Source organism: Poromitra crassiceps, assembly GCF_964638095.1.
Source record: "Poromitra crassiceps genome assembly, chromosome: 28".
NCBI lineage: Eukaryota > Metazoa > Chordata > Actinopteri > Beryciformes > Melamphaidae > Poromitra > Poromitra crassiceps.
The window spans coordinates 13,229,928-13,239,783 of NC_139651.1; positions in this window are offsets into that span (position 1 = coordinate 13,229,928).

Consider the following 9,856-nt stretch of genomic DNA (forward strand, 5'->3'; position numbering starts at 1 on the left):
ACTAAGCTAACATCATAATCTATGTGTTTGTGACGAGGTGATTCAGCAGTATTTTGTAACGAGGCGAACGGCGACTGAGAGTTAAGCGTTAAGTGCTGAGGTGAAATTATGAGACAAATCACAGAGGAAAGTAAGAGGGGGGGGGGGGCGGTATAAAGTAATCTAAAATCATTGCAGAGACTTTCGTCCTCCTGCCCCAAAAATAACGCTTTTATCAGAAAAATGATCCGTGTAAACGATTTAGCGACAGTTAGAGAAGATGGAGGAGGAGGGCCTGTGAACGCAACCCCCCCCCCCCCCCACACACACACATGCACGCACATGCACACGCACACGTACACACACAGAACATAACACCAGTGGGCTGCCTGTTGTCCAAGACGAGTGGTGCTCTGGGTGCGCACGTTGGGGAGGGCCAGTGGCGGCGATGGCGGCGCGCGTGTTTGTGTGGGGATGAGGGGGAGGAGGGGGAGGGAGGGGGGCATTGGTGCCAGCCTGACTGGAGCTGTCATCGCAGAGGAAATCAATTCAACAACACACACACACACACAGTTCCTAACAGTGGTAACTCGACTCTGGACGCCACGCCGGGGGGTCAAGTTGAGTTCCATCAGCTGGCCGGAGCCCCTCGAGTCGCCTCCCTCTCTCCCTCCTTCCATCCCTTCTTCCACTCTCTCCATCCCTCCTTCTCTCCCTCAACTCTCTCATCCCTCCTTTTTGCCCTCCACTCTCTCTCCATCCCTGCACTCTCTCTCTCCCTCCTCTCTCTCCATCTCCCCAGCAAAAAAAAAAAAAAAAACGCAAATCAATCAGCTGTGTATTTAAAGCATCCTGTTGAGGACGTCAAGTCTCGTTGTGATCTCTTGGGGTCAGTTGGACGTCTGGAGGTCACGTTATATAAGCTCCATGTCAGAGCTGTAACGTTATATCGGCTCCGTGTCGGAGCTGCAACGGGACAGGTTGGAGCTGGGGTTGTTTTGGGATGACGGATGCAGTGTGACACGTGGTGTGGACCAGCAGTGTGACTCATGGACCAGCAGTGTGACACGTGGACCAGCAGTGTGACACATGGTGTGGACCAGCAGTGTGACACATGGTGTGGACCAGCAGTGTGACACGTGGACCAGCAGTGTGACACGTGGACCAGCAGTGTGACACATGGTGTGGACCAGCAGTGTGACACGTGGACCAGCAGTGTGACACGTGGACCAGCAGTGTGACGCATGGTGTGGACCAGCAGTGTGACGCGTGGACCAGGGCCCGGACCCAGAAGCAGGGACCCAAAAGGCACAGCTCAAACGTCCGTTTGACTCCAGTTGGACTGGAACAAATGGCTATCCTCTTGTGAAGTATAGGATGGGGAATGAGAAAATGAGAATCATTCACGTTAGCTGCTTTGTGTCTCTCATTATATTACCTTGAAAAAAATAAGTCATTAAACTAGTTTTGTTTTTCATGTTCAAATGGGGCATTCTATTTGTGTGTGGGCACGGGCGGCGTTCTCCTTGTTGTTTTGTGCGGGGTGTATTCCTGAGGGGGGGGGGAACTGAGGGGGGGAGTGAAAACATCATGTTTTGATCCTGCCAAATCAAGCTACATTGTTTTAAAGGCAAAAGAGAGAAACAGAGAGGAAAGTCTCAGGTTTCATTCTGCTTCCTCGCGCCGGCGGCTATCGGATACGACGCGAGTGAGGGGAATAAGAAAGAGGCGCACGTTGTTGGGCTGTGGTGCTTTGAGTAGATGATGTGGGGGGGCGGGGGGGTTGTTAATGTTTTTCTGATAAAGAGAAATGATCCGGACTTTAAGAAAGTCAATATCTTCCCGCACACACACACACACACACACACACACACACACACACACACACACAAACACAACACAACCACACAACACACACACACACACACTAAACTCTTAAAGCCCCTGGGGCCTAAGCGCCACAGCCTCTGCCTAAAGGAGTTTACAGTGCAACACAAAGCACTCTCTCTCTCCCCCCACTCTCTCTCTCTCTCACACACACACACACGCGCAGAGACACACGCACGCACACACACACACACACACACACAGCTGGGGCGAGAAATACAATCCCCCGGCACATATGGATGGATAGATGGAGGAAAAAGTGGAGAGAAGGGGTGAGACAGATAGACAAGGAGGTGGAAGGAAAGAAAGAAAGAAAGAAAGAACGAAAGAAAGAAAGAAAGAAAGAAAGAAAGAAAGAAAGAAAGAAAGAAAGAAAGAGAAAGAAAGTAGTATGTGTAGAAGGCTATAGAGCAAGTGAAATATTCTGCTGTATTCACATCACTGACTACGTTTACATGCACACAATATTCCACTATTATTCGGAAAATGACAATATTCTGAATTTGATAAGGGTCATGTAAACAGCATATTCCAGTTGCATTTTCCAAATTTGCCCTTTTTCAGAATTTAGCATTTTCCGATTAAGACATCTGGGTTATTCCACTATTATTCGGGTTTTAGGAGGATTCTTTGATCATGTATACACAGCGCATTCGGAATATGCGTCTCAATCAGGGTTTTTACTGCAGGTTGCGACGCATCTCGCCTGTTTGTGGTCAACTGATGTGTGCTAGAAAGCGCTAGAAGAGGCGATATAATCATCTCTGGCCTGCGAAAAGAAAAGCCCACATTTCTGATCGGGAGGAGATGAGAAACATCGATTTAAAGAGATATTTAAAGAGAGAGTAGTGCCCACGGAAGTCCCAAATGCTTGCGAGCCTGCGAGGTAATAAGCTACTAGCCTACTTTTTATCAAAGATTTGGATGTGCAAATATCGCAACGGCAAACTTTCCAGCAGCAAAGCTCCTGAAATGGACCAATAAGTGATGCTGCTCTGTTTATTCTCAACAGAAAAACTCTGCCTACGTGCATCTCTCTCTCTCCCCCCCTCCCTCACGTGTCGGGGAGGGCGAGCTACGGCTGCATGTAAACGGGAATATTAGTGGATTATTCATTTAGTCGGAAATATTGTCATTTTCTGAATACGGGCGTTGTTTTCTGCTAGCCAACAGCCGTGTAGTACTGTACTGTACTGTACTGTAGTTGTCACTGACTTATAGATTTTTGAGATACAGATGACATTTATGACTGTATGAGCTTTAGGCCCCACTGGGTGTCTGGTGGCCCATGGCTTGCTTCCCTGTGTGTGTGTGTGTGTGTGTGTGTGTGTGTGTGTGTGTGTGTGTGTGTGTGTGTGTGTGTGTGTGTGTGTGTGTGTGTGTGTGTGTGTGTGTGTGCGTGTGCGTCCGCGCCTGAACTTTTACGTATAAGCAAAAAGTGAATAGGAAGAAAATACAAAAAGTACACATTCCAGTGTTTTGTTTTTGTTTTTGTTTTTTTTTGGGGGGGGGGGGTTGTGTGACATCATCATCATCATCATCATTATTATTTGATGTCTGCTCTGAGATGAGGCATTACTCTGTTCTGGTTCTGGACACTGGACTCGTGTCACGCCTCCATCCAGCCAGGATGATACCGTTCTTCTAACCCGGTTTGCTGTAATCCTGAGTTCATCCATCTCATTGTCTGTATATATGATCGCTTTGTCAAGCTTCTTATTCAAGTGGCACATACGCAGTTTGCTCAATGAGAACGGCCGGCACTAGTAGGGATACTAAAATGTATAATGACTTATTTCAGCCTGCACATGATTCTGTAGTCGTCCAAAAAAATACTGTCCACATTCCTAAATGAAGATCTGTATACGGGAGGAGGAGGAGAGAGGTTTTGTTGCAAACTATAAGTTCATGCTATATTCTAGGCGTGAGGGTTTCAAAGTCTGAGACTGTGGGCCCCCCTCAGACAACGCTTGGGGAAAGGTCCCCCCCCCTTCCCCACTCCCAGTTCTTATGAGATTATGGGGTGCCTATAGGTTTTGTTTCTTTTAATCAGACAAATGTGTCATTTGTCTGATTAAAAGAAACAAAAACTATAATATCGGCAAGCATATCGGTATCGGCAGATGTTAGTAATTTTTTAACATATCGGCATCGGTCCGATGTTGCAATGTTAATATCGGTTATCAGTATTGGCCAAAATTTTCACATTGAGAGGAAACATTGCGGTAAAAATCTATTATTTCTGGGCTTTTCCAAATGTTTTGGAAATAAGGAAAGCCATTCATTTTTCAAATTCAGTGTTTACATGTGTTTTTCAGTATGTACAAAAAAAAATTATCACAGAAATGTGTTTTTATACAGATCATCGACATCGGTAGATATCGGTTATCGGCCATAGCAGCAATGTTAATATCGGTTATCGGTATCGGCCAAAATGTTCACATCGGTGCATCCCTAGTAATAACCAAAGCAATCTTTTTTTTTTACTTCCATTCACCGAGCCACCCCTGAAGCTGTTTGGAGCCCCACCTGGGGAGGCCCGCCTCCCACTTTGAAAACCCCTGCACTAGATCACTTTGTATTTCAAAGAAGAACATTATTTATTAATATGGCACATATGTTTGACTGAAACTTTCCATTAAGAGTGTATCAGACATTTGAGTGAATCCACGCCCGTTTTTCTCTGATCTAAGTTTCATCCAGTGTTTCCTCTCTGCGGTACTGTAGACTGTGTTTTTTTTTGTTTTTCTGCAATAAAACCTCTACCTCTGGGAAGCTGCTGTGTGTCTCTGTGTCCATTCAGATGCTTCGCTTCAAAAGCCCCAACGAGGTTTGAAGTTTCACTCCAAATGGAGATATGGGCATGGGTGTTGGGGAAGCTACTTTGAAAGCATAGCTTAGGAAGCTACCAACTACTTCGCCATGGAAGTAGTTGAAACTACAGCAAGGCTACCCTGGGAGAAATGCAGTTTAGGAAAGTACAAGGCAGAAAAAGTAGTTCAAACTACTTTGTAAAAAAAAAAAAAACGCAACAACATTAAATTGACAATGTACGTGTGATATATGAAATAAAATAAAATATAAATATATGTGTGTCTTGTCAAGAAGAAGTACAGTAACGTTATTGGGATCCTGGCTGCCTTCAAAGCGGTCAGGACGAAAGAAAAAGGGGCAGTCCTGTCAAAAGGGGGTTCTGGTTTAATGGTAAAATAAATAAATATGTATATTCCTTTCATTTTATTGCCCAAAATTATAGTTGGGGTAGTTAAACATACAAAAATTACCAAAAAGTAGTTGAACTAATTGTCTCTCTACGCAAATATGAATGTAGTTGAACTACCAGAAAGCTACTGCAAAATGTAGTTAAACTAAAATAGTTCAACGTAGTTCACTACTCCCCAACACTGGATATGGGTGATCTGAGGAAAATGGACTGAAAATGATGACGGTACAGAGTTCTGGAATATTTTACTCAAATACAAGCGATGTCTTCTTCAATTCAAGTCTCAGAGTATGCAGAGAAGTGCTCGTGTACAAGTGCAATTCTGATGGATTTAATTGTACGTCTAAAAATACATTGATTAGGTTAATTTTGTCTTCTTTTAAATTATGTTTTTAGTTTTCTTAATTCCAGACAAATTAGTAGAGTATGATGTTATTTTACCTGCTGACGGTTTTGGCTGTAACTACAGCCTTCTTCAGAGCCGTCATCTGACTTCCTGGTGATGACGTGTCAGGAAGTCACATGACGGCTCTGAAGAAGGCTGTAGTTACAGCCCAAACCGTCAGCAGGTAAAATAACATCATACTCTAGGACTAATTTGTCTGGTAATAAGAAAACTAAAAACATACGTCTAAAAATAGCCGTAGGTGTAAACGCTTATAACCTTGAAAAACAAGCTGAAATGTGAAATCCGCAGTTTGTCACATATACGAGGCTCAGTGTAGGAGTTAGTTGTTGTAACTCTTCACATTTCACTTCTATGATGACATGAAATTAAAACTTATTATGACACTTCACTATTTTAAGACTTTGATTGCAAAATGGTGACATTGTAGGGAGTATGTACTGTATGGAAATGGCAGTGTGTGTATGTGTGTGTGTGTGTGTGTGTGTGTGTGTGTGTGTGTGTGTGTGTGTGTGTGTATGTGTGTGTGCAAGCGTGTGTGTGTGTGGAGGGGGGGACAGGGATTGGATCCCATTTTAGCCTTCATTTTGATGTCAACTACACACACCTTAACTACACACACCTTAACTACACACACCTTAACTACACACACCTTAGCAGTTTTGTGACTGCATCTTACATGGTTTTGACACTACAGTATCACGTTCACAAAATCTCTCCACACACAGACAGACAGACAGACAGACAGACACTACAGACAGACTGCAGACAGACAGACAGACAGACATACATGCAGACAGACAGACACTACAGACAGACAGACAGACTGCAGAAAGACAGACTGCAGACAGACAGATAGACAGACAGACATGCAGACAGGCAGATAGGCAGACAGACAGACATATAAACACCATGACAAAGCAGTCAAAATGGCTTCTGTCCTATAGTTCCCGCTATAATAGGTGTCTCCAGTACCACATGTAACATGTAATCCTGTGTTACTTAATCCTTGTGTCATTTGTTGTGCGGTGCCCTAATGAGCTCCGTCCCAGTCTAACACAATAAATAAATAAATAAATAAATAAATAAATAAATAAATAAATAAATAAATAAATAAAGATAGTTTTGCCAGCGCTATAGGTTTGGGCTCTGAAGCAATACAGGAAACGCAAGGAGCAGGAAATGGAAAACATGGGAGACAAGAGGACAAAAAGCAGGAAGCAGTGGCTGAATCTGAAATGTTGTCCCGAGGACGAGCAGCTTTTTTTTTACTGTTAATGGAGAAATAGAGTGCGTGGCATATTTAATGGCTTTTGTTTTTATTGTACAGCACTGAATAATTAACTGGGAAGCAGCGTGTCACATAGATTTATCTTTTAATTAAAATAACGTGCTTCACGCATATTTGAGTGGTAGTCCAAATAAACGCAATATCCAAATTTATGCTTTGTTTATCTTCCTGTTAATTATCTGGAGATTGTTCACTGTACGGCTCTTCAAATCCCCCCCCCCTCTCTCTCTCTCTCTCTCTCGTTCAGTGTGTCTCTCCCCCTCGCTCTCTCTCTCCGTCTCCCCCCCCCACCTTGCTCTCTCCCTCTTTTCTCCTAGTAATAACCAGTCAGATCTTATTAATTTATGGATAATGGTGGCAACATGAATAAGGAGAGCGGCTCATTCTTATAAAGTGAGATGAATGTCTGGGGGGTGGATGATGCCTCCGTGTGACGGCTATAAGGAGAGGAACACCACCCACCCACCACCACCACCACCACCACCACCACCCACCCCCCGGTCTGTGGAAATCACAGTCATCTCCGCTCTCTGCTTCCCCATAAGGGCATCAGAGGCAACTGGAAGCAGCCGGTGACCCTTCGGACGTTCTCATTTGCATAATTCCACAACAAGCAGTAAAATTAGAGCGACGCAGGCGCACTCAAAACAGATCTGAAAGACAGCGAGGTGCGAGATTTATTGACACGTTGTGAGATATGTATGTACACACATAAATAAATAAAAAAGTAAAAAAAAGACGGGTCAAATATGAATATGAGGAAAATGCAACCATTTGGTGGGATAGCAGCGTTTGGTGGGTTGTTGTTACTTAAACTTAAACCCAATCGTCAGAATAAAATGTCGGCATTCTCAACACATGTAAACAAAACCGAGGCAGGTGATTGGAGAAATTAGCGGATGTACCCGCCTTATGATTGGACTATAATGAGTGGATGTCCCACCTAAAGGCTCATTAGTCCAATCATAATTGGACTAATTATGTTTCCCTTTACCTGTCTGGGAGCATTTGCAAATTGTGGGAGCCAACACTGTTTTAAGACTGAACATTAAATGCAAATAAAACATCATTAACAACTTTAGTTATGTTTAGGCAACTTGGTTAAGGTCAGGCTTATGGTTTGGGTTAAACGTAACTTTAAAGGTGTACTACGCAACTATTTCATTAAAACGTTTTTTTTTTTATCCTGATAGAAAAGTTTCCCCTCAAAAACATAAATTCTCACACACACAATATGGTGGCCAGCCAATAGCATCGCTAAGATGTTCTCAGAGGGATCAGCTCAGCACAATGAGTCAGCGCAGACTAAACAAGGAAGTGCAGCACCTTCCCAGAACACTGCAAACAGCAGTTTGGAGCGTATATCTCCATGGTTTGGAGGTAGCGTGCGAGATCCTGCCTGTACCTACCTTCTTTTGTGTACTGTAAGTACTATCATACTGGTTTAAATAAACAATTTGATACATTCCAATCTTTGCTGAAGAATTACAGTACATACTGTACATACAAACATATATACATACAGTACCTACATACATACAGTACACACATATATACAAGCACTATCCAGTCAAGCATTTGCCAGTCTGTCCACATGAGACCATCAAAAGGCTGAGTGGCTTTGCAAATGGAATCATCTCCACCATGAATGGAGATGATACTCATCTAATACAACGGCCATGTGTGTGTCTGGCTCGCACTGTGTGTGTGTGTGTGTGTGTGTGTGTGTGTGTGTGTGTGTGTGTGTCCAACCTCACTATGGGACATTGCTGCTTTGCGTCTGTCTGAGTGGATGACTGTCAGCGCTCGCGGCTCTGTTATCCCGCTGACGTCTCCATTACTGTCAGCCTAGGAGGGACTTTACCCCTGTCTGCTGTCACTCTGCTGTCACTGTGCTGTCTCACACACACACGCGTGCGCGCGCACACACACACACACACACACACACACACAGACACGCGCAGGGAGGGAACGGGCAACCATGGAAAAAAGCATACACACAAATCAGCATGTATACGTGCTGTAAATAGTCGACATGGAAACATTATGTACATGCAAGAAAACATGGTCACATATCACCGCGCATGCACGCACGCACACACACACACACACACACACACACACACACACACACACACACACACACACACACACACACACACTCTTTATGGCAGATTTATGGTATGGCTCTCGGCACTTTTGATAAGTGTCACTTGACAGAAAATAAAGAGATGTGCAACGATTGTAATTGATGCTTGGGTGAAAGGTTTCAGTCGTCTCCTTCCAGATACAGAATAACCTCCTCCACCACAGAGTGCTCGTTTAGACTACTGTAGGTAAACAGCCTACCTGTCTCTATCAGCCTATACCTGTCCCTATCTACCTGTCCTAATCAGCCTACCTGTCCTATCAGCCTATACCTGTCCCTATCTACCTGTCCCAATCAGCCTACCTGTCCTATCAGCCTATACCTGTCCCTATCTACCTGTCCCAATCAGCCTACCTGTGCTGCGAGACTAGATGAGCAACATCTGTAAACTAATTGAGTAACATCTGTAAACCAATTGAACAAGGACAAAAAGTTACAGGCCAAAATCATCAATAAGGATGTTCAGTTCAGTTCAGTGAAAACTACAATCTCCACGGCGACGTTAGCGTGCACCCAATCACGTTGCACAATAAAAATATGATGGCGTCCGAGCGGGACATAACAGAACTCTCCAGGTATGTGACGAGAACGTTTACGAGAGACACACTTTCTTCTGTTGGAAATGTGTCATTTCTGTGGAGCGACACTTATCAAAGGTGTTTTGTCGAGCGGACATCCATAAATCAGCCACACACACACACACGCACACGCACACGCACACACACGCACGCACACACACACACACACACGCACACACAGACACACAGACACACACACACACACACACACACACACACAGCTACACAAACACATTTGTAGGAAACTCACTTTCCCCGGCCCCGTGTTACGTTACAGCCTCTCTGACATGCTGCCCTGGGGCGCTGGATGTGCTCATGCAGTTCCATCACTCGCCATTAGAGA